Source organism: Cyrtonyx montezumae, unplaced genomic scaffold (genome assembly GCF_038088225.1).
Source record: "Cyrtonyx montezumae isolate F1298 unplaced genomic scaffold, pur_monq_1.0 scaffold_8, whole genome shotgun sequence".
Classification (NCBI taxonomy): Eukaryota; Metazoa; Chordata; class Aves; order Galliformes; family Odontophoridae; genus Cyrtonyx; species Cyrtonyx montezumae.
In genome coordinates, this window is record NW_027072089.1 from 70202866 (window position 1) to 70229268 (window position 26403).

Sequence of the window (26403 nt, forward strand, 5' to 3'; positions counted from 1 at the left end):
TCAGAACCTGCTGCGTCCGGATGGAAGAGCGAGGGGAGTGCTCCGGGTTGGGTTTGGTCCCCGGTGGCAAAGATGTGACAGTCCGTACTGCCTGGGAGTCAGAGGGGGATGAAAGGCTGCAGGGGGAGAGAGGTGGCGAGAGGTGACGGGGATGGGTGATGGGGGAGTGGCCGGGGTTTGCCATAGTGGCAGCACGGGCTCAGGACAAGCAGCTGTACCACACGGGAGGACCGGGACAGAGCTACGCGGCCATAGCTCTCTATCCTTTGTCAGATGTTCCGTGCTTTCCCCCCCTTCCTGATAGCGACCTCCTCCGTCCTTCCTCGCACGCGGGAGGAGAAGCTGCGGATACCCCAGACCTCTCTGGTTAGGACAAAAGAATACCCAAAGGCCGCTTTAAGACCCCGTAGTTTAGTGGGAAAATATTGGTGGTAGGTGGACGGTCGGACTGGATGATCTTGGACGTCTTTTCCAACGTTGGTGATTCTATGAGCTGGGGACTCGCATCTGTCTAAATCCCAGGTCAGGCTGGATGGAGCTCGAAGCGACCTGATCAACCTGTGGATGTCCCCGTTCATCGCAGGGGGGGCAGACTAGGTGACCTTTAGGGGTCCCTTCCAACTCAAATGATTCTCTGATTCTATGAAATCGATCGCATTTATAAGGGTGCGTGAGATACGCTCATGCAGCAAAGCGACCCAAGGGAGCGCTGGATAACTTCTGCGTTTGGGCTGCGTGCATTCAGAGATCGCTGACCCCACGTGTCGCTGTCCCCAGAGGAACACCCACCCCCCCGAGTCCACGGCCGGAGCGCCCCACAGGCACAGCAGCACCTCCCGCTTCTCCCCTCTGCAGCATTTTTTCCACGCGGCTCACACGGCAGTGGGGCGATGGCACGGAGCCGGCACACCTCGAAGCTCCGCTGCCTCTTTTTGCGTGCGTGTGCGGCTCTCGTTTCTTCTTTCCTCGATTACCCAACGTCACTCGGCGGAGCTCGGGCAGGTGTGGCAAACTGCGGGGCGGAGGGGAGGGGGGATGCAGTAAATAAATAAACGACAAAAATAATAATTAAAAAAAGGGATAAAAAGGGTGTGCCGTACCGCAGAGCACAGCAGAGAACAGCAGAGCAGGCGGTGCCGCCCCAGCGCCGAGGAGGGGCGCCCCAGCTCCGCGCATCGCCGAGCGGGAGGGGACCGGGGACCGGGGAAGGGGGGGGCTAGGGGAGCGCGTGCAGTAATGCTGCGGGCCGGGGGAAGGGGGGGGCTAGGGGAGCGCGTGCAGTGATGCTGTGGGCCGGGGCCTCGGAAAGCTCCGTGCCCCGATAACCGGGCTGCTTCCCTCCGTGTCTTGCCTTTTGTTCTACGGCCCAGAACCTCTTGTACTGGTGATTTCTCCTGTTGACCTGAGTGTGTGTGTGTGTGTGTGTGTGTGGGTGGGGGGGGACCTCTGCGTGCAGCCTCTCCACCCGCCGCGGCTCCCAGATCCGTAGGGGCGGGGGTGCAGCGGAAAGCCCCGCACCGCCGCCCTCGACGGCATCCTCCTTCCAGAGATCGCCTTATTTTTGGGGGCGGTGGGATATATAAGGCCGCAAGACGCGTGTGCGGCCCCCGCGGGGTTTCACATCCCGGCCCCGCGCGCCCCCTACGCACGAGCTCTGAGCAGCGCACCCCCTCTTTCTCCCCTACCCCCCGCCCGCCGGGCCGGGAAATAAATAAATAAGTGCGTGTGGCTTTTGAACTGCCCACAGGCTGTCACAGGGAAGGGAGGGGGGTGGGGGGGGAGGGAGGAGAGAGAGAGAGAGAGAGGGAGGGAGGGGGGAGAGAGAGAGAGCGAGAGCGAGAAATGCAGAGGCAGCAGCCGCGGTAGCGGCGGCAGTGCTCCAGCAAGCAGCGCGAGGCACTCCGCGCCCGGAGAGCGAGCGGCAGCCGCAGCGCACAGCGGCTCCGGGCTGCGCGGGGCGGGCGGCAGCGCGGCACAGGCACAGCGAGCGGCAGCGGCAGCACGCGGGGTAAGGAGCGGCGAGACCCGCGCGTGGCGATGGGCAGCGGCTCGGGGGACACCGCTTTATCTCTCCCAGCCCGGTGCGGGGATGAGGGGGAGAGTGGGGAGAGAGGTTCCTCGAGAGAGGGACGGCGCGCTGGAGGCACAAAGCCGACCGAGGGAGATGCCGTGGGGTTTAAATGCCCGACGGCGCTTTCTTAGGGTGGGGTGGAGGGGGGGGGGAAACGATGGGTGTGGTGGGAGAGAGCGGGTTTTGCGCCCGAGATCTTAACAATGAGCGGAGAAAACCCTCGGTCTCAGCAAGCCCCCGAACCCCTCGGTAGGAGCGGGGCGAGGAGGATCGTTGTGGGGGCGGCAGCGAGACGGTTCCCGGCCGGGCGGGACCTCCCGGCACCGGGTGCGGGGTGCGGTAGTGGGTGGGTGGGTGCCTGCGGGGTACCGCGGTGCGGTGGGCTGCGCTCCCCCAGCGCCCGGCTCCCATCCTCCTGTGCCATGAATATTCATCGAGCGCCTTCTTCTTCTCCCAGCAGATTCCTCCCCACCGTTTTTCACCCCTCTTCCCCCGTCTTCCCCCCCAGGAAGCTGCACACCCCCAGCAACGTGCTGCCTTCTCTCCTCCATCTTTCCCCACGAACAAGCATGTCTTCGCCCCTCCACCGGGCACACGCACAACATCCCCCCGGCCCCGACCCACTGCCGCGCGGATGGGGGGGGGCTGCCAGCGCCCGCTCCTTTGTCTTTGCCCGGCGCATGCGCGGGGCGGGGGCCCGCTCCGTCGGGGATCGGGCCCGGGGTGGAACAAAGCCGCCCCCCAACCCTCTTCGAGGGTCCTCGAGGGACCCCTGCCAGCCCCACGCCGCTCTCCGGAGAGATGGAGGAGCTCCCCCGCGCACCTCTCTCCCTAAGCCCGCTCCCCACCCGCTGCCCACTATTTCCAAAGGCATCGCCGCCCCTCTCTCCCGCCCGACCCCACGAAATGGCCCCTCGGCACTGACGGAAAACGGGGAAGACCCCCCTCCCCGGAGCCCCGTCGTCCGCGCTCGGGCCCTGTCAGCGGTGATATCCGCGCTGAGGTTCCACCCCGCGTAGCGATGCGGCCGCGCCAGGGGGAGCCAACCGTGTGCCCGCAGCCCCCGAGCATCCCCCGCTACCGGGCGGGGTTGGGGGGGGGGGGGGAGTTCTCCGCAGGAAGATTTTCTCAGTGCGACATCTTGGAATCTCTTTTGTTCGAATGGTTGCGCCTTGCTGCCGGCGCTGCTGCTCGTCCTTCCTCCACTCCAGTTGGGTACCCCTGCCCCAAATCGGGACGCGTGTTTCTGTGTGTGGTGGGCACTGTGTAGGGGTGATTTTTTCCGTGAATTTCTCATCTGTTTCCGACGAGAGAAGTGAGGTGCTTTGTCAAGCGCAGGGATGACAAAAGAATGGTGTGAGTGGGCTCCTCATGAGGGTGGCCGTGGGTTTGACTGCTTCCCCCGTGTGCACTAATCGGGTTCTGTAGATGCCTGAAGTGCAGAGCAATGAACTGCCAGCTCCCAGCCCAACCCTTGGCCTTCCAGGTGGACATCTGGGTTACCTGCCCTAGGGAACCTTCTTTACAAGGACTCTGATCACCCGAAGTCTCTTCCAACCCCCACGGTTCTGTGATTAGCTGGAAAGCACCCACCCCAAGGCCTCAGGTCACGATCCCTCCCTGTTCCCAGCTGGGATCACTCCCGGATCCCTCACACATCTCAGTGACACCTCTGCTTGCTGGGTGCCACCCAGTCTCCAGACACAGGTTAGGAATGCCGTGTGGGAGCGATGCAGCACCGACTGCTGCTGTGCTGCAGTCCCTGGGCAATGCCCCTCTGTGTCCAGGGTGTCAGGCATTGTCAGCTTTTGATGGGGTGGGAGGGAAAGGAAAAGACAGGCAGTGACCAAAGGGTTCCATGCTGCTGTTGCTGCTCATTGTCTCACAGAGTGCCGCGCCAAGTGAGCAGCGTTGCTTTGTCATCTTTGTGCCGGTGGGACTGTATACCGTGGATATTTTCTTCAGTGGGGCTGCTCGGGTTTCTATGGAGAGCACTGATGTTCCCCGTGGAACGGACCCAAAGAGATGGGAAATTCTTGGTGGCTGTTCCTGTGTGCTCCGTGCGTGAGACAGCTGGTTGTGTAATTCGGGGGATTTGTTACACGCTGCTGCCAAGAAGCAATCACGCAGCCCTTTCTTCTGCTGATAGGAATCTCTGAGAGTATCACATCCAGTTAAATGGAATCAGCATTAGAACTGGTTCATCTACCAGTGCTGTTGTTACATGAAGCGATGATTTGGTGTGGACTTCTTTTTTTTTTTCCCCTCCTCTCTTTTCATCCTTATTTGCATTTTGAAGTACAGTAGCTGCTGCTAATAGGAACATGGTAGTAAGAGATAGGTTTGTCTCGTAGCAGGCACACCTTTGCAGCATGTGCCTCCATGAGATTACAGAATCTCTCCATAATTACGAAGCTGCCTCCAGAACTGTCCTCAAGCATTTGTCTGTTTTGATCCTTCAACATGAAGTCTCTGCAATAAATTGTATTTTCCGAGCGAATCCTCTTGTATGCGTGCTGTGTTCCAGTGAGAGCTTTGCCCAATGCAGTGAACCACAAACCACAAAAGGGCATCTTGAAGCTCAGTGAGACTCAGTCATTGCCTTGTGCTGGCATCCACACGTGGACAGGGCACACAGAGCTGGCACAGCAAAGGGGCTGCAGGGCAGAACCAGGCATCACCATGGCATCGTGGGAGAACTCTTGTGTGGCTGCAATTGCAAGGGTCTGGCTACCATTCAGCTGCTAATGCTTTGGAAACTCGATGAAATCAAAAATTGTGGAGTATTTCTTTCTGGGAATGCTGTATTTTATTTGCAGGTACAGATCTGTATGAAAACCCCCAGTGCTGACTTAGGTCTGTAGATGTGATGGTAGTCTCTTTGGGCACGCTACAAATTTGATGGTTTACACCTCAGTTCTCCAAGTAAGAAAAATGGATGCTATTCAAATGTAACACAGATTCATCAACCCACAGTTGAGGCCCCACCTTCCTTCCTACAAAAGCCATTTTGAACTTCGACATCCATCAGGAAGCTTCATAAGTACAGAAATAAAGCTTAGGAGGGGCTGGGTTTGTTTCTTCTGTGTCAATCAGGAATGACAAGAATGAGGTAACAACTCGAGAAATCAAAGAATTCCTGAAATCATTAGAGACTTGAAAATAGAAACCATATGTGGCACAATAGAGGTTTCATGCATTAGTAGGAAATGCTTTCAAGATTAACAAAAGTGCAGGGGGAAGGAGGGGGGAAGCACCTCGTGCAGAATGGAGAGAGCTTCAAAGTCTTCTCTGCAGCATCTCATATCCCACAGCTGTCCTTAAAGCATGATGCCAGCTAAGCTTCTTACTTCAAGATGGAGAGATGTGGTTATTATAAAAACGTAACCCTTGGTTATGTGATATGAAAATTCATAAGTTCAAAATAGAAACCGGTTGATAGCGACATGACTCCTCAGACATGAAAGATTCCCAGCTTGCTGTAGTCCGAAAAATAAATCCTTTGACTTTTTTTCAACACACCAAGAAATGTAAAGAGATACTGATTTTTAACACATGTGGAATGGACATGTTTCGCCTGGGGGCAAGATGTGTAGTAACTCCCTCTTAAATACGGTTAATGGAATTTAAGTCTGAGGAAACAGTTTTATTAATAAAACCCTTCTGTCTTTGGATATAAATCGAAGGCAAATCTCTTTTGATGTGTTTGGTGTTGTGTTCTGCAGAGCAGAACTGAAGCAGCCTGCATCGCTGACCTGGCTTGTGGGGTGTTGGCTGCCAAGTACAATGCGGTATTGCTGGGAAAGACACATGCTTTGGGGTCACGTGTTGCATAGTTTTAGGTTCAGTCTGGGCATAATGCCACAGTGATATTTTATTTTATTTTTATTTTATTTTATTTTATTTTATTTTATTTTATTTTATTTTATTTTATTTTATTTTATTTTATTTTATTTTATTTTATTTTATTTTATTTTATTTTATTTTATTTTATTTTATTTTATTTTTACCCTGTAGGAATTTGAATGTATTTTCAAAAGGTGTAATTTTATGAGCAATTCCCTAACTGCTCTTCAGAGTGGCATCCACTTGGCACTTAATGCAATTTGTTGGGCTGGTGGTACGAGCTTTGCTTTGATTAATGGCTTAGTGAATGTGCAATAAGATTGGGTCTTAACCTGCTACCATTGCTGATGGAGGCTTGCTCATGAGGTTGTGGTGCTGGTTGTAGTACCTACTCAGTGCCCTCAAGAGGTTGTGAACTGAAGCATAACATTTTACTCCAGGCAAAAACCAAACCCAACAACTGCAGTGGCAAAGCTTCCCATAGGATTACTTTTGGTGGCAGAAGTGTCTGCCTGCTGTCATGACTTTCTATGACAAATGGAAGCTGCTCCTGTTCAAGTAGTAAAATCAGGTGCTGGCCATCTTCTGTTCCAGCAGTCCTTAAATGCTCAATGGGATGCAAATGTGAAAGCTTATTTTGTCAGATTATTTTCTGCTCTTACTGTTTTCCTTATGGGATTAGCTGCTGAAGGAGGGGCTTACATTCAAAATTACAGCTTGCCTTTGTTAACTGTTTTAGGATAAAGCTGATGGTCACATAGCAGAATGCTGTACAAATGCATCTGTCAGACATTTTAAAATGGTTGCTGAACTGTGGAGGAGAAATGAAGCAGTGTTAGACAAAACAAAGAACACATCAGTAATAATAGAAATGATATGTGTCTTGCTATCTTACTACCTTAGGGAAGCACACACAAAACAAGAGCAAATCATCATGTGGAAACTAGAGAAAACTCACAAATACAAATGAACATGGGAGAGTAAAGTCGTGGCAAACACTTTGGTAGAGCCTGAGAAATGCTACATCAGCTTCCTGTAATCACAATTACTCAAATCAGTTAAGCACGTCATCCTGGGAGAATACCAAAACAAGTGAAAAAGCAGGCTGAAGGTAGTACAAAACTAGGAGTCTGCAGATGGAGAGGGTGAGACCTGTCACTGCTAGACGTGGTGCTTTGGTGGTGGTGGCATTCCCTACCAGTATGCAGTTCCCTGATGCTCGTACTTAGGCCAGCACTGGTACATGCATGACTGACTGCTGTTACTGTTTGTGCTAAGCTGTTGGGAGGAAGCAAATTCAGTGAGCTCTGAGATGGCGAAAGAGCTCTTCTGTGTTTCTTGCCTTCACAGCAAAGAGAAATAGGGAAGATGTGCTAGCTGCTCTAAACAACAGGTTTCTTCAGCAGACAGGCCAAGGGAGTGGAGCACCATTCAGCCTGCTGTGCATGCTGTGCACCACTGAGTGTGCAGCCCACACTCTTGAAGAGTAAAAATGAAAATCTGGCCATAATTCCCAGCTTCTTCCATTCCATCCTTTGCTTGAGTGGGAGTAGAAAACAGTGGGGTTCATAGCTTTGTTTCACTTGGAGCTTTCACTAAGAGCACTTATAGTCAGTGAGGCCTCCACAGTGTACCTGATTACTTGAGATAATCTCTGAGCCTCTACTTAAGCGCATAAATTAGTGGACAAAAGCAAATGTGGTGACTTTTCCCTTACCTGATGCAGCTGGTATATACTTTGCACAACTCCACCATTTGTAGCCAAGAGCATCCTGGAATCTATAGGATGTAAGAGGTCAAGGAGAGTGTGAAGGAGTTGCCCATGCAGACAGTATTTTCTGTTGGCTCTGACACCATTCACGGATACAGATTTTTGTAAGAAGGACCTTCTTGTTTTCTGTTCCTGTACTGTGCCTTTCTCCTTTCCTGTCCTCAGGGGTATTCATCTTTAAGAAAACTGTCCCAGATGTACCAGCAGAACAATTTTAAGCTGCCTGTAGATACTTGGTATTCCATCAGTATTATTGTTCCTAAAATAACCATTTTAGTGTTATCCTCTGTGCCCACCTCCCTAGGTGATATTTAACAGTGTTAAATGATGTTGCCATTGTGAATGGTACTTTCAAGGCCAAACTAATTGCTGCACTATGCATTGAAATACAATAGCTCACCTTTATATACCTTTTCTGGTGTGTGTAGTATTAAAATCTACAACAGTGCTCAAGAAAATTAACATTATAGTAGTTTTTCTGGGAATACAAGAATAGTTAGTAAATCGCTGGAAGTTCAACTCTCATCCTGTTCTCTGGACAAGCAAGCTAAGGGTGGATTCATAAACAAATTATCGACAGTGATGGCAGCTAAAGTGTGGCACTCCTCATGGTCTCTCATTCCTGACCAAACAGTGCAGTGTATTGGCAACCCACAAAGCCATAATGTCTTGCAAGTGTCTTCAGTTCTGAGGTAGCTTCTGTTACTAAGGGTTCAAACTACACTGCAAATCACCTACAGGTATTTGTTCTTGTAAACATCTCTTGAAACAATGCTGTTACCAAGGTGTTATGGAGAAAAGCAAACATATCGAGTCAACAGTGACAAATATAATGGATCCCCCTTGCTCAAAATAGGCTAAACATTGTGACATTATGTACTTGCCACCTCCATTCTGTTATGGAGTTGGTACGTGGAGGATGATATTGAAGGAAGTGAAGTGGCTTTATGTGCCCTCTCACAGGCCATTGTCTACATGAGCCCCTCACAATCTAAAACACAGTGGTAAAAGGGGTATAGGAAGAAGTGGAACATTACTGGTCCTGTACTCACAGATCTGTTGTTCAGAAAAAAACTTATCCAGAATTTGCTTTGACACAGTGGCAGCAAATGTATAGTCTGAGAACAGAAGTATTTATCTCAGCAGCCTTTATTTCCTTCCTGCTTTAAATATGAAGCTCTTTTGCACACTTGCTTCTGGTTAAAGAAGCTGCTGCACATATTTTCTTACAGAAACATCGCATTTTCCCTTATGTATCTCTGTGCATACCACATCTTTCTAAAGGTGTTGCAGTAAAAAAATAAAAAAATGTCTTCAAGCTAGTACTTCTCATTCATATATTTTTAAGCAAACCTTGTCGCTGTCCTTCCTTGTATTCTTGGGGTAGATAATGGGGTATTTATTTATTTATTTATTTCAGTTAATTATCACACTGGTTATATTGTTATTTCGTTTGACTGTCCTCTCTAGAAATCTGTATTTTCAGCTGTGAGCTAACATGATGTGTTTCACAGAACATCTTGTTAATCATATGCTAGCATGACATTAGCAGGTGTACAGAGTGCAGAAAGATCTATGCCATAAGATTAAGTATAGTCTCATTCCCTGTCATAAACAGGAATATGTGTACAGAATGACTTATTGCAAAACTTTAATTTTAAGCTCTTAAACTCATAATGTTGCCAGACCCCATGGATATGGCTCCTAAGTCTAGATTTCCACTAGAATGAGATCATATCAACATGAGAACTTGATCTTAATGTTTTATGCAAATCTTAAGGAATATAGTCATCTTGGAGCTCTTCCAGCCCAAAGAATTCAGCCCTCTTAACTTTTTATCACTTGAAAAACATATTCATGTGGTTTCTCCTTCTTCTGACTGGAAGGGAATTAGATTTTTTTTCCTTTTTACTTGATACTTTATTTTTTAAGCAAAATGGGCTCCAGACTAAATGAAAAAAAAAAATCTGTTTGCTTGCCTTGCCAGTCTTGTTTTCCAGAGGAACTAGACTTGTTTGATTTCTGTAGGACATTAAAAAATTGTTGCAGGATCACAATTAAACTACATTAATGAGTTGCAAAACCTTGCAAAACATATTCAGGGGAAATATTTGCTATTATAATAGACAGAGCTCATCTGTTAAGCTGTGGCTTTGCTGGGCTACATATTGCACGAAGGCCAGTAGCTGGCCTGAGTTTCTTCCACAGATAAACCTTTCTTTGGATCCACTTGTTATTGCTGGAAATTTTCATTGTGCCTAGATAAAGTGTCACATCTATAAATAACAGAGACAGCAACACAATTGCTGTGCAAATTCATTATGAATGCCATCAAGATGAGTACCAGGTTCAGGCCAAATGAGTTAATGATGGCAAATACATATATGCACAACTTTTTTTCTAAGGTGGTTTCAAGGAAACTTTATTCTTTTTTGGGTTGGTTTAGTCTCTTTTTTTTTTTTTTTTTTTTTTTGACTCAGCAAATTTCTGCAATATTTGATGGTCCTGAAGTGCCATTCCAATGGCTCAGGGGTCTGGCTGCAGGCCCATGGCAGGCCCCTCATGGCATTAGGGTGGTTCTGCTCCTGAACTGCAGCATCTCTTGCTTGTCCCACCCTGCTTGTCCAGAAACCTCTCCTGTGAGTAGTCTCAGGGATTCCCCCAGGGAAGAAAGACCTCTGGCCAATAGAGTTGCTTTCTTAAAGCAAACACATGAAGTGAGACTTTAGGTTAGAGTTTTCTGTGCTGTCTTGCATCCGCAGTGGCTTTGGTGGGTCTGTGTCTTCGGAGCACACGTGATTTGAAGTACAGGCCATTGGCTGCTGGGCTCACAATGATCATTGTCTCTCTACAATGGAAAGGAGACCAAACTTAATTATTATAAATGCCCTGTTTCATCTTAATTAATCTAGTGATATGATTCTGCTTCCCTGATCTAATTAGCTAGGGAGACAGTTAAATATAACTTCATGTCTCTTGAATATTTAGTTTTTCATGGTTAGATCTGCCCACAGTTCCTAAGAGAATGTTCCCACAGCTGGGGATACCTCCCAGTCGCCCTTCATCTGAAATAAAAAATAGAGGGAGCTCATCTTAATTAAGATGGGGGAATAAATTGTTATTTTAGCAGTACACCTTGTAACTTCCAGTCACCTTCAGATCTCTCATGAAGACAAGGAGGCATCTCTCTGTTCTACCACAAAGGACTGGGAAGTGATTGTGCTGTATGTAGGAAATGGGGTTACCAGTGTTCAAGCAGATAAACATGACTTCATGCTCTGTGGAAAATATTTGTCCTTCACTCTATAACAGATGGAAGATGATGAGTAACCTAGATTAAAGTGATAAGAATAATTTGAAATTAATAAATCATTTTAAAATAATTTTCTATGGAAACATTTCTAAGAAAGACTAGTCTGTAGCCACGTGGTCAGAACAATCATAAAGAAGGTTTTGTTGACCAGTGATGGGCAAGAATACTTCATGTTGTGCTAGATGTTTGCAACCAAAGTAAGGATAAATTGATTTGTCCCTATCCTAAAGTGGACAGTTAAGCATTTCCTTTCATGAACTATGCACTGGACATTTAAACATATTACTTGGATGGGTCATGTGCAACATAAAAGTGGGACACCCATGTAAACAATGTGAGTGATGAATGGAATATGTGAAAGAAAAAAAAATGAAGGTTGGTTTTGAACAATGTAAAGAAGAGGATAATTATTTTAAGACCAGGTAAGTATCACCAGCGAGACATCATTTCAGTGTAAGTCACTGTGCCTTGGAGTAAGAAGGGGAATTGTTCACCCTGCATTTGAGGTCCCTGCCAGCCCTACATTCTGTGGGATGAGGCACACCAGGGACCTTTGGAGTGAGCTTGTTCTGGTGTACAGGGAAATTAGTTCCATTGAAAGAAAGTCATTCCTGAATGTACCATTTTATTAGCAATGTGTCTGAGCTCACTTAAAATAGAGATTAAAAGATAAATTGCTAATATGTAATGCACAAATAAAGCTTTTCTAAAGCTGATACAAAGAGAATTTATTGATTCTGGACAGCACAGGCTGTTAGATAGACCTCTTATGAGTACTTCTGTCAGAATGCCTGAAGTGTGCTGTATGTTTGAGACCACTCTTCAAATTGGGGCTGATGTAAAAGAATGGGAGTTAAGCTTACAAAAATTACCAAGGCTTTTCAGTTCCTAAATTTTATTTCAAGACAATGATACGTAGTCACGTGAGTACACTTGAAACTTCTGCTGTGTAAGCCTAGAATGAAATGTTGTAACTGCAGCTGAGAACGGCTGTAATGCTGACTAGTATGACACTAGTACATCCTTTGTTACTTAATCTATAGGCTGCAGAAACGTTTGTGGGGTTGTTCCACAGATGAGTGGAGAATCTAGCTGTGTAACAAAGGCTATACACACACTTTCAACACATGGCTGCTCAAACTTAATGGCATAATAACAATAGCTTTGAAGGTTAAGCCTGATATAAATTAAGCTCATTTCTAAAGAAATCCTTGGAGTGTATTCATAAATGGTTTTGAATAGACCTAACATGTAGCTGAACAAACACCTCTGCATTCTGTTTTTTGTGCAAGTGGGCAGCTGCAGTTGAAGTTCCTGGATCAATACTGGGGCTGCCCATTCTGCAGCTATTTGGGACTGAGTTTGAAATGAGTCTGCCTTTTGTACCTGAGGGCAACCTGAGATTTGTGTAGTTCCCCTGTGTGCTTACTGACAATAGTGGTGTGCTCTGTAGAAGCACTTGCAGGATTTGCGTATGTGCTTCTGTCTGGTGAATCAGACTCTTGGCTTGTTGCCCATATCTTGGTGTTACTAGAGATGAGGAAATGCTCACCTTTGTTCAGCTGCTAATTGCCAGGTTGCTTAGATCGGTATGGATTTCGAGCCGCACACAACAGTGTGTTGGCATCTCTGAAGTGAATCTTTCACAGAGAGAGGCGCGTCTGGGAGCAGAGCTGGAGCTATGGGCTTGATTGCACTTGCACTTAACTTGTTGACAATGGAGCCCCTCTTTTGGATGTAATTGAATTTTGCTAATAAATTCAGAGCTATGAGCTGCTGGAATTGCAGGTTAATTGGGATGGTTTGAGTGGGCTGCACTGGTTGTGCTTGCAATCACAATACACAAGTATTTCCCAAAATATTAAGTCTAAGCATTCTGTCATCTGTTTCCCTTCTTCCTCAGTTCCCTTAAGAATGGTATTGATGTTGAAGGCATGTTTCATACTCCTGAAGAGTATGTCTTTCTAATGTGCAGAAGTACAATTTTCATGTTGAGTAGATAGCTCAGAAAAGGAAAAAAAAACCACCCTTAGGTTAAGATTCCTTTAGTCAAAGACAAAATTGCTGGTATTAGGTCTCACTAATTTAATAAGCTCATATAAATTGGCACAAAGGGTTGAGCAGACCATTTTTTTTTCTCTGCATGAGAAATCAGCCTAGTGAAGGCAGCGTGAGGGAAGGGAGTGTGGACTAGATGTACCAGGCTATCCTGCTATATCCGGGTTTGGTGCAGGGTAGGTAGAGGAGTACATTCTGGTGTATAGTGGTCAGTGCTCTCTTGCCTCTCTGGCAGAGATCTGTGCAGGAGCTGCTGGAGGAGAACAGTGGGGTTCTGCTGCTCCAGCTGGGTTGGAGGCAACATCCTCCATTGGAGTTTGCTGTAGTTCAGGGTTGAGTCTGTTGTGAGTAAAACTGCTCTTCAGTACAAGCAGTCAGTAAGCAAGATGAAGTGCTAAAAATGACTGTACTGGAACCTAATTCAGGGAATATGCTTTTCAAGTATTATGCATATGCCAGTGTTTAAACTCCAGAGCTGGACTGGTTTGTTATAGAGAATATCTGACATGTATAAACCAGATATAGCTGGCATAATTACTGCACTTCTACAAAAGCCTCTTCTACTTAAGAGACAGGCCAATGAAAACAAACATGAACTTAAAAATCAACACTCACATTTGTATTCCAGGATTGGAGTTTACTTTTGAGACTAGTGTCTACCACAGTAGTATTTTCTTCCATAACATAGCTACCCACAGTTCATAGAGGTTTGCAGTTTATGACCTAAAGTTTGCAATAGCATCAGAAGCCTATGGATAAATGAGTGTTAATTAAAGAAAGGCATGTATCTCATGCCTGTTGGTAACACACCTTGAGGATGGGCCACAGTAAGAAAACTTGTTGCAGAAAAAAGTTTTGTGTGAACTGCCTGAAATTTGGATATATTTTAGTAGATTTTATAGATTCTTGGGAAGTGCCACATCCTATGCATTTGTTTTTTACTAAATGAGAAGTGTAGTACTGATAGGAAGAAGGTTTAAATTAAATCCTATCAGCACTTCCTAGTCAAATGAATAATGGTTTTTACTTTTTTTTTAAGAGATTTTAATAAAAAAATCTGAGATATGAACAGGATAATGGAGCTGGCTGGGATTGTACCAGTGAATTTTTTTTTCTGCTGGAAAATGTTCGAATTCTTACATCTCAGCTTATTTAAGAATAATCATATGGGTTTTGATTTCTAGGTGATATAAAGGTCAGATTTACCCACTTCGGGCTAGTTAATCATTTAACATATATGTAACCCATGTAGACAGCCAAGGTTCAAATTTTTGTTACTGATTCCAGCTGGTTGTTTAGACTTGTGTTCATGCAGCATACTCAGCAGTCTGTTGTCCAGTCTTGGTTGGGTCAGTCTGGGCTTGTTGATGAAACTTACTGCTCCATGCTCTTAACTACCGACTGGCAGGAGAACGTCTGTGATATGAGGTGCTGAATGCTTAGGTTCAGTCTGAACCGGACAGAGAAGAGAGCTGAAATATCTACTCTTACAGATGAAGTGTTTCTCTAAGCAGAGGGCTTAAACCTGTGACTATTTTTTTGACTGTCCAACTGCGAAAACTCAAAAAAATGCCTCAAATACTGATCTTTTGGGAGACTGGCTTGCTTTTTGCTATGTAGATGTAGCACAAAACCAGTGTCTTTGCTTGAATTCATGAGTGCAGCCCTTCAGTTATTTTGCAGTCTTTGATTTGTAGGAGTTTCCAAGAAGATGTGCAAGTCTCCAGGTGCCAATTGAGTGCCTGGCACTCGTCTTATCCAAGGAGCTGGTCCCACTACTTTACACTGGGGCAAAACTCCTGGGGTGGAAATTTGAAATTTACATTGCAAGCTGCGAGATTTTTCACTTGAAGGAGATCTAATTCCATCTGTGCCATTAGATGCTTCCAGCAGCTCCTTTGGGTGTCATGCTGAGTGCTCCTCTGCTTGCTATTTGCTGTTTCTGGCTGGGTTCCTTCGCTCCCAGCTGGCTGAGTGGGATCACCTCGGCCAGGGCTCAGCCAAGAGCCACGCCAGCTGCGAGAGAAGGGAGTGGGCAGCCAGCCCATCCCACTGGAAACAGCGAGCTGTTTGATTTGGCTTGGTCATATCACCTTAACTGTACATTCATCCCAAGGTTTCAGTCATTTTTAATGATGTTCCACTAAGCATGTTTCTCATCTAAACCCACATTTTTAAGCGTATCCCTCTTATGAATAGAACATGGAAACATCACATAATGGGTATTAAAAATTGCATAAACTTGTGCAAATTAAAAGCAATTGTGAAATTTTCCAGTAAAATGCCCTTTGGTTTAAATTCTAAGGAGTGAATTTCTGCATTTCCAGAGGTCTCAATCTGCCTAGTGATCACTGCATGTCCAAGCGGACAGCGCAGTTCAGAAGTGAGTGAACTCTGGTCTGCAGTGACCATCTGCATCTTACGTGTCAGTTTATATTTTGTATGAAGTAGGACCAACTCAAGTCTTAAACTTCATTTATTTTATGTTATGTTATTTTATTTTATTTATTTATCTTTTTATCCTTTTAAAGTTGTTTTGATTCAAGTAAAGCAAGCACTAACCCTTATGGATTATAGAGTAACTCTTTTGTTTACATTTGAATTGAAACTCATGTGTAAAACTCAGGTGTGAGCAGTGTGGTAGTGGTGAGGAAAGAAATGCCTGAGAGCACCTGACACTTCTGGCCTTGGGCAGGAGCCAAACCTCTGAAGGGATACTGCAATCCTGGCGCCGCAGGAGAGCTACAGAAAGCTCACTAAATTCTTGCTTTAATGTTGTCTTTTGATTCACATATTAAAAGTAGTGAGTAGGCTGTAATGATAAAACCATCACATCAGGCTGACAACTTGGGTTCATACTTTCAGGTGTTTCTTAATGTTCATTTAAAGCTGGCTCGGGGGAGTTGGGGGGATTTCCATCGGTTTAATCAAGTGGAATAAAAAATTAATACTTAATACATATTTATAATCCCTTCAAAGGAGAGCCACTTATAGCTTGCTCACAAGATAAAGGATTATTTAGTTCAACTGTTTCAACTGTAATTTCTGATGCTCACTGCAAACGAAGTCATTGAGACTACAGATTATACTCCTTGATAGAATTAGAGCAGCAAGGCAGCAATGGAACTGTGCTGCACAAACCAAATTGCTACACTGGTGCTGGGGGAGGAAATCTTTGACACTGTAAATGGGAACTTAGCACTGTTTACGAAATGTCTTATCCCAGAGATAGCTTGCTCAGCGTAATTTATGAATGCATGTAGTTTTCTCACTTAGCTCATTTTGATGATGGCCATAAAACTGAGCTTCGGTTTGCGCAGATTTTTGGAGTGATGTCTGCCATGTCAGCCATTTGGCTGCAGGAGAGCTGTAATACTTGCTAGATGGAGGCGAGTCAGCTCTGTTGGACAAACACGAGGCTATTTGTCAGGGCAGTGAGGGAAGTGTGCTGCTCTTGTGTAAAGCTCTGTTTTATGAGGAGAGCCTAGCTACTATATTAACTTTTTGTACAGTAATCTATCAGGTAATTCCTGCCTGCTAAACTCTCTTAAGAATTATTTTCCACCATGTCCTGAGGCAGTATAGTAGTACAGGATTATTGATGGGATTTTTGAGGAGCTAACTGCAGGTGTATTTCTTTATCAGTTTTATAATGAAATGAAAAACTGTTGGGCCTGTCCTAATCCAACAGATCTACAGCGCTGGACCAGCCCATTTCTGTTGGCTTATGCAGCAGCCGTGAAAGTGGGGATATGCATGTAGTATGTTTGGTAGCTTTACAAGTGCCACAGTTAGCTCCGTTCCTGGCAGAACCACAGCTGTGTTCACGTGGAAGCTCTGTGCAAGCTAATTTTGTCCTTCTGAGAATGTGTAGCAGCCCCTTGTAGAATTTCACGTGTGTTTTACTTCCTCTAATGTGGGCACCGATGTACTGGCCTGCTTTGTGCCCAGTGAAGTGCCTTGCAACTAGCTATTTCAGTACCAGTTTCAATGTTGCACTCCGTGGAGCATTTAGTATCCTTGTTCCGTTCTTTTAAATTGAATTAAATCTAATAAAGAGAACATTTAAGAAAACAGTACTAAATATATGAGTTTCATTATAAAGCGTACATTTTGTGCATACAACTCTTCAGAAATGCTTGTGGAAACAACAGTTCCTCTTAAATTTGGCTGTAGGTAATTGAATAGATACAATGGCAACACAACAAAATGAGAGATGACAACAACCACAGAGAGCCCTCTACTTTACCTTTACACACTTCCACAATGAGTAACATTATAGGGACTGAATCTATCATACAGTGATGTGAATGGGCCTGGTGTCAGCCCCTCAGCACCAACAGGCACTATAAACTGCTTATAGCAAAACAGCATTTCCTCTGTTAGAGGGAACAGGGCACTAACCCCTGTTTTCTACTAGTTTTACATCCGTAAAATGAACTCGCATTGAACAAAGGAACTTAAGCTTGTAAAAAATGTGATGTAACTTAGATGTCAAGTACAAGGCTCAGCATATCAACCCTGGTACAAATGCCAAAAGGCATCAGGAGAACAGGCTGGCAGAAGAACATGTTTGTAAGCAGCATTCTGGAGCAAAGCTGGGGGCTTACAAAGCTTTGAGACCCAGGGCTGTACCACACGCCCCTTGGTGAAAGAGCTAATATCCAGTGAGGTGTAGGAGCACGCCAGCTTCTCGCTCAATGCAGGTTTGATTGAAAACCCCTTTGTTAAAGGGGCTCAAAGGGCTCAAGTGTCCATGAAGGTTGCTGCCTCTGAGAAGAAAGGTGACTCTTTGAGAAGAACATCTTGAGATGAGGAAGAAACTTTGATCTGAAACTCAAATGCTAATGATATCTAATCACTACAGTAATCCAATCTGAATGTTAACAGTCCCCTGTGCAGTTTTGCAAGGACAAACATTTCTTTCTACATCTCAACAAAGCAAGCTTCTAATGTGGGTCAAATGGAAATTCTGTTTATTAAAAAGCTGCTAAAGACAACTAAATTTTTAATCTCAATGGGAGAGTCTTCTCTGTGACCCTTGAAGGCATGCCAGTGGACTTTTCCAGCACATGCCTCACTAAACAACAAATGGATCACTGAGGTGCTCTAACAAGGATTGATGTGTCCACCCAATTAGAGGGATGTAAAGAACAGTCCCTTGAAATTTTGGGTTCATTTGAGTTGCTCTGTAATTTCCACAGTACTAAAGCATTGCTTCATGGGTATTGTTGGACTCAACAACTGGCTTGTGTGCATTGTCCTAGCTCACAAGTACAAATTTTGTACATACATTTCTCCTCGGAAGCATAAACAATAAAATGAGAAAAAACAAAACAAAACCAAACAAACTATCAAACAAACAAACACAAATACTAATAAGAAAGTCAAATCAGTCATTGGTATCTGTATGCTGATAAAGGTCTTCTCCAAACCTAGCAATGCTACAAGCCTGATGGAGAAGACTCTTTAAACACCTGTTTTCAGGGGCTTACATTTTTTCACTTCTACTTGGATTTAATTTCTTCATGCCTAAAATCTGTACAGTTTGAGGAGGTGAGAAATTGTAACGCAGCTTGTATAGCAAAAGCAATGCACCTCTTCAGATGGAGCAATGCGTGGAGAATTCATTAAGTATTTTGGGACTGTTTCCTTTTTCTCTTGGAGCAATGTTTCTAGTTTCCATTTTAATTGTACGTGGAACTTGTGCTACTTCAGAAATAATTTCCTCATGGCATTTTAAAAGAAAACTTAAAATTAGGCCATGTTCTCACTTTCTAGACCATTTGTATTTCCAGGCAGATAGTGCAATTGTTTGCATAGAACAACATGAAATACCAAAATGCAGATCAACAACAAAGCAAAGATCAGTGCATGTTTTGTTTTTCAATCTGTCAGTTTAAAAATCATGGAACACTTCAAGACTTTAGAGAATGTCTTGCAGGTAATATTAAAGACTTACTCTGATAACGTGTGGTAGCAATTTGAAATTCCTTGACTGCCCTTCCAGGAAAACTGTATCATATTACATTTTAAGACAGTTAGATATTGGCAAGTGAAATTTTATTTCTTAGAAAACAAATGAAACACTGACTCATGAAAGAAATTGCTCAGACAAGCAATAAATCCTTACAAAACAGCAAACTGAGATATTCAGCCTACTTTTACAGAGAATGCTCTGACTCCTCCTCTCTTGCTACTTCTTATCCCTTCAGTGTGATGTGAGTCTGAATAAGAAATTGTAACTTAACTGTGGTAGGTAACTACCTGCATTCAGCAGCAATTCTCTGCCTGGATTATATGGCATTTTGAAGCCTAACTCATTATGAAGGAAAGTCCTTATGCTGAGGAGTTAGCAGTGCTCTAAAACATGTCATAATGTAAAAGAAGATTTTGCTTAGTTCTGTATATTTTATAAAAAATATAGCATTTGGTGTTACTGTTCTCACTGAATAGCTTAAGAAACTATGTGAAAAGCCTCATTTAAAAACCTTGACATCTTCTGGTGACAGAGAAAGCCCAACTCCTCAGTGTTTGTAATTACCCTCTGAAGATAATTACCTGACCATACTTGGGCATGGTTATCATACCTCAGATGCCACAGAGATTAAAACAATCTGAGGATTTCTTTGAAGCCAAGTAAAATGAGAAGTGTGAATTAGAAAAAGACTGTGTATAAGGTATTGCCTTCCCTCCTTGTATAACAGGAATTCAAATATATCATGTGCTCAGTGGAACAGCACATGATATTTCAAAAGGCAGTAGATATTGAAGACTGATTTAAGCCACATTTACCAGAGCCAGTAACTTCAAACTCAGATTTGTCTTCTAGCCAGGGAATATTCTTAGCTCATCTTTAGCCAATTCTTGTTTTTTCTTACCCAGCATGAGTTTATGTTATTAATAGATCCCCTATGTTGGGGACAATTTGATCTCTTACTCTCAGTGTTTATGTAATTGAGTCACTGACCCACTGTGGAAATTCAGTAGCATGCAGCTGTGATACAGAGTGCATGTGCTTTGTGTCACTGGCCTTCGTGTCCGTAAACTCAAAAGCTGCTGCCTGGCCATGGTACTTCTTGCCAAAGCTGCCTGTTTCTGAGACCTTGAGAACATAAAATAATTGACATGTTTTCTTAAAATGTAGGCTTTGTGTGTGTGTGTGTGTGTGTGTGTGTGTATGTTTGTTAGGCTTTCCCATTAGAGTGGGTAAAAAGAAAGGCACAGTAAAATGCTCTGGAATGACTTCAAAAAATATCCAGCTGCAGCAGTGACTGAGATCTCCATCTTTAAAATAACTGTAATAGAGTTAAATACAGGAGTGAATAGAAAAGCAGATGAAGCCTGTTCCTGCATTTAATCCATTCCTCTCTTCCAGTGTGTGCTATTTTTTTGTATTGTTGGGGACTGGTTCTCCTCTACTCCTCTTGGGCATCTGCTTCAGGGCTGAACCAACGTAATGGACAGTTATATGTCAGCTCTGATTACAGAGTGCTCAAGTAGGAAAAACACTGATAAGGTAGGTTTAGTAGAGAGAATATCATGGATTTTTTATGTGTATTGTTTGTTGTCATTTGCTTGTTTTTAAACTGGAGAACTCCTTAACTGCTGAACAGAGTTCAGTGTCAGAACCAATCTCGCTGCCCCTGAGCCCTCCTGAATCCTGACCCAGCCTTTTCAGCCCCCTGGGAGGCAGCATGCCGTGCAGACACTTAATCTAATTCATTATGGCGACTGAAACAAGGACTGAAATCTCTCTGTATGAATTCAGTGGTGCTGCCCTGAACAATCTCCTTTTATCTTTCTCCTCCCATCCCCTTAGTCCCTAAATTCCAATCTAAAATCAAGTAGCAGAGGTCGTTTCCAGCCAGGGGCTCTCAGCCCAGCACATCATCTCTCCCAGTCCCCTCCAGGCTGATGATATCTCCCTGCCTGGCAATGCTCTTCTGTGTTACTGCTGGGAAAACGTTTTCCTCATAGTTTTGCACTCACTGTCCTTCCACTTATTGCAGTATTAGGCTCCAACTAAGACATACAGAGCTCTTTCTAGTTCATAATTGACACAGACACTTCTGCCATCAGTCACCTCCCTTGGGCAGTTTCCTCACTTTTCCCTTCAATTCTTGTCTTTGGGATACAGGAGTTTTCTTGAAGCTCTTTTCCATTCCAGTTCTACTTCTTGTGCTGCCCTGTGCTGCAGGTAGTCCCATTCCCTGCCTCACCACATGCTCCCTATCACCTTCACCTTCTTTTTTCTGTCCTTCTCTCTCCCTGAGTTCACTCCTGGCTGAGCACAGTTCAGGTGAGACCCTGCTGGTGCTGCCAGCCCTCATGGAAATATAGCTCCAACAGACACAGCAAATTATGCCAGAGCCTTCTGCCAGGGCAGAGGATAGTTTGTTCTGGCATGCTATCTGCCCCACAGTCTGCCAGCTGGCTGCAGTACTTCTGTGTGCTTGTAGTATCTCCAAATATACTGGTCTTTCCTTGCTTTGGGTTTATTTTAAATTGTTGCTTACATAGCCTAAATTTTATTGCATCAGTTTTTCCATCAAGAGATGCAGGAATGAATGGAACCCAGCAGGCACACACTGAGTGCTGAAACATCCTTGAGTGTGCAGCTCCTTTTGTTCACTGACCGTTAGCCACTTCTTCAGTTGCATTTAGATGAAATTCTCTTACAGGTTAAGTAATTCTTTGAGACAGTTCATCCCCACCCCCAACCAGACACTCAGGTCCCCTGCAAGTGGATGCCCCAAAGCAGAAATCTCAGTTCTCTAGATTACCGTACCTTGTTCGGTGGAGGCATCATTTAACATCAACATTTTAACTTGCAAATACTTGCATTTAAATCCTTAGAAAATTTCCTCTACTTTCATACTTTGGAAGCAGTGAGTATTTTAGGTGTGTAAAATAGAAGGCATGTCCATTACTGAAGTTTCACAGGCCTGTGGGGAGACTTGAATTTACATGATCCTGCTTGGCTGCATGAAACTTCTAGGCTTTTACCTTCAAAATACAAATGAAAACATTGGAAGTGTCACTTCCTGGCCATGTGCAAATCTGCTGTAAACTTCTCCCACTGTCATTTCTTAGGATATTTCTCACTCCTAAATGGTCATTTTTAATTATCATCTTGGCATCTTGTCATTCAGAATACATCTTTAGAAATGAATGATGTCACCCACATCAGGAACTCCTGTTTTCCTTCCCATTCCTAATCAGCTCACCACTGTCAGTGCTGAGTAATAACAAGTTTCTCCATTGTTACTTAAGAACCCTTGCTGTAAACAGCTCCAAGTTGGATCCATTTGACTCTTTAAGGACTTTATATTCTGTTGGTGTACTCAAAGGAATTTAAAAAAAAGGGCCAAAAAAGTCTTTTTGGTCCCAATGATATGGCTGATTCCTCCAAAATAATATTAAGTATTGTCCACATCACTGTTGTAATTTTTTACTTTATTTTTCTTTAATGAACGCAGAGAAAAGCTGAATTATTTAAAATCGGAAATTTCTGACTGAGCACCTACTGGGATTAATATTGCCGTCACTATCTTCCACGCTGCACCTTTTGTCTGCAGGTTCCTTACCAAAATACCAGTCTGTTCTCTTGCTGAGTGCTAATTTAATGGATGGGTGCAGATCACTTGCTCTTTATACCTTAATCTTTGCTATCAGCTGTCATTTTTGACACAGTTGTCAGAAGATCACAATCACTCACTTGAGAAGCTCTGGAAAGGTTCCTCCCATAATGCCATGGCACTGATGTCATTGAAAGTAATAAGCTCTCTTTCCCCTAGCTTTGGGATGCTAGAACAAGTTGATACATTTCTTGCAATAAATGCAGGATAGAAATGATGAGGTTGGATCTGTCTGAGGATGTTGCTTGCTCCCTCTCAGATCGCTGCACTAAGTTGATGTCACTGAAATGAGCATCCATAGTGTCACGGTGAGGAAGAATGGCTTGCACTGAATGCAACAGAAGACAACATTCGGGTGGGTGGGAGGAGGCCTTTGTCAAGTTGTGGCAGGGATCACAGAATAAAATTTAAGGGGTAGGTTTAATGAAGAGTGGAGGGAACGTAATCTTGGATCTGCTGTTTTTATTATGCACAGAACTGGTGCCCATATAATAGTGACAGTTTATTTTAGGTTTCTTGAATTTAGAAGAGATCGTTTTTTAAAATATAGTTTGTATTTCACAAAACTAGTGAAATGCTGAGTTTTGAGGACTCTCATTGCTTATGATTGATTCCCCCCACTGTTAGTCTTCAGCCTATCTTCCTGGCTCTGGAATCCAATTCGCAAGCTGATTTCCATCTCTCTTTCAGGAAGAAATAATAATGACACTCCTTTCTCTTAACATGCCTGGGGCAATCCCACATCAAATCATTTTCCAGCTTTGTACTTCATTTTCACAGAGTTCCTCAATACAACTGAAATAGTTGGACACATTTGGGCCCTGTCTTTATCTGGCTGCGGTGGCCAGCATGCAAGGAGGAAGCCTGTGTTTCTCTGGAGCGATGGCTTGTTTTCAGTGTCCGTTTTTCTGCCATATGGGGACTAGTAATTTCAAAGTCTTTTTCAGTTCAGCAGGGGAAGCTTAATGCTTTAATGAGTTAGAGTGTTAGTTCCTCGTAATGCTTTGTGACCAGTCTCATCAAATAGGCAAAGCTTGAAGAAGAGCTATGCCTGCTCTCCCAGTTAATTCATTCCTATCAGAGCTGATGCAAAAATCTATGTGAGAACCAATTTGTGCTTGGTGCTAGAAGCATTCCCTCCAAATTCACTTTTTTCCTTGCTTAGGCTTGTACCAAACTTGTTTAATGTGGTCCTGGTATGCAGGTGGAATCTCACGTGTTTAATGGTACAGTTCTGATGATCTTGTACTCTTTTCACTTCTGGCCTTGGAACTGTTACTGGTAGGGCTATGGCAAACATTTCTGGGTAGTCTTTATAGCCAGTGCCCGTGAATGCATTTGACAGCAAAGCTTGTTTAGGGCAGACTGTCTGCTACTTTTGCTCTTCAGTCATTCAGAGCCTGCAGTCACCTGAAATGTGTAGATGACAGAATCATAGAATCACTAAGGTCGGAGAAGATCTGTAAGATCAAGTCCAGCCATCAACTCACCTCCACTACTATGCCCACAAAACCGTGGTCCTCAGTGCCACATCCACCTTTTCTTTGAAAGTCAGGGTTGGTGACTCCACCAATCCCAGGGCAGCCTGTTCCAGTACCTCACCATTCTTGTATGGATATGGAGGACTCTGGCAGTGCAACCTGATATACTGCCTCAGATCTACTATGTTCAGCTGCAGTACTTTAGATGCAGAGCAACACCAAGGTGAATGATGACTTATGAGAATGTTATTTTGTTAGATGGCCCAGAATTGAGGCAGGCATTAAGATGAAAAAAAAAAGGTTATTTTCAGATTTGCCTTAGTTATTTTAATACGTATGAAATATCAACCTGAGCTTTTCTCACTCTCCCTCCATTGCATGAACTACATCAACTCTAGTTTGCTTCCACTTTTCAGCTAGCTTGTGTCTATATTCAGCTACGCATGTGAAAACTTGAGAAGTTACAGTAGTTTCATTTCCTGCACCATTTCTGCTGTCCCTGACTGGTGTGTGGTGTGTGCACATGCTCTGCCCAGTGCTGTGTTGTGAAACTTTCCTCTTGCAAAAGCTATGTGCTGGGGAGTGGGAAAGACATGTTTCAGTGACAGAAGGGGAGAAGAAAAGAAACAAACTGCTCTCTCGAAATGATCATTTTTTATTATACGAGTGGTCACATTCTCTGAAGAAAAAGTGGAACCCGGACAGTGCTTGTTTTCTCCTCACTTATTTTTAATGGAAAACTGGTGACTAATGACACTTGCTGCAGAAGTGCCTCTGCATACATGCTACCTGTGGTATACCTCTCCTGGACAGGAAGAAAAAAATACCGCTATTGACTGAATATCTCTGCAAGCCTTAGAAATGCTGAACATACAGAGGGAGACAGGGTCTGGAAAAACAATCCTTTGCAGTATTTACTTGAGCCTTCATTCTGTCCACACAAGCCAAACTTAGCAATGTCAGTATAAATGTTGGGTAGTTATGCCACACACAGATTTATGAGCTCGCATAAACATCTTGTTATTAAAACTTTAAATATTTACGCTGAGATTCATCTGCCTTCTGGACTCTGAGAATATTTCTGAGCACTAGGGTTGATTGGTTTTTGTTGTTTTTTTTTTGTTTCTTTTGTTTTAATTGAGAATATTCTAGGGTTGGCTTTTTATAGACATAGAACTGTGATCCACTGGTTTTCTTATCAACGGTTACAGATTAATTTATGCTGTATCAGGGCTTAAGTGTTGTTTAATCATTTTATAGTTAAGTGAAGACTGACCATTTGAGCAACCCATGTAGCTCTGAGAATGAGCAGTTTTAAGTAGAACAGTGAGAAAAAAATGGAAGTAGAGCTCAGAGTGCTGACTTCTGCTTGGTATCTCCATGTTCGGGTTCTGCAACAGCAGGGCATAGTTCTGTGCTGGGCCCTCAGGAAATCGAGGCTTGTGCTGACTGTTCCTTCTAAGGGCCAGCATAAATCTCTGAGAGAGACTTCTTTTGTTTTTTGGTGAGACATGAATTGGCGCATTAAAACAAAAATCATTATAGTGGGTTAAACTTTAAACATTTTTCTGTTTAGTAGCATATACATGTAACAAAACATGCCCTTGGGTTGCCAAACATTATCCAGCTGGCAATTACATTGCAAACAACATGCTGAAGATTAAAATGCTCTGTGATCTAGACAGCATTTTCTATGCTTGATGCAGTATTTCCCTTTTAATTATGTAGGGAACTAGCACACCGCTAAGCAGTGGCAAATAACTGTCATGAAATTTTGCAGATGCAGAGGCATTATTTCAAAATAGCAGTGAGGTAGACGTGGACGAAGGTGAGAGGTAAGAAACAGCCACGTATAACAGATGGGAGAATTGGCTTACACATGAACGGGCACTGCACTTGAATCCAGCATGACCTGGAGGAGCTGCAGTCTGCCAAACATCATGCATCGAGCAGCGCAGCGACAGTTTGCTTTTTAGCAAAACAGCAATGGCTCCCAGTCAGTCTGGACAAGGAAGACATAGGATGGGGCAATATGTCTGTGCCAGGGGAAGCAAGCTCTAGCTGCAGTCATCTGTTCAGTTATCTGTACATTTTAATTCTTTTAGCATCGTTTTAATTCATTCAAAGAACAAGCCTGATTTTTTTCCTCTTTTAGAAGTTTGGAAGGAGGTAACAGAAGGAATAAGTAATAACTTAGGAATTTTACATTGAACACGAACGTT

The 26403-nt window shown here is 44.0% G+C and overlaps 1 protein-coding gene across 1 annotated transcript in view; it reads left to right on the forward strand.

Annotated features, from left to right (window-relative positions):
- The first annotated feature begins 979 nt into the window (after positions 1–979).
- BASP1 (brain abundant membrane attached signal protein 1) overlaps positions 980–26403 on the forward strand; it is a 48217-nt gene continuing 22793 nt past the window's right edge. Inside the window, exon 1 of the mRNA XM_065753611.1 lies at positions 980–1002. The gene's annotated coding sequence lies outside the window, so the exon portion shown is untranslated. The remainder of the gene's footprint in view (positions 1003–26403) is intronic.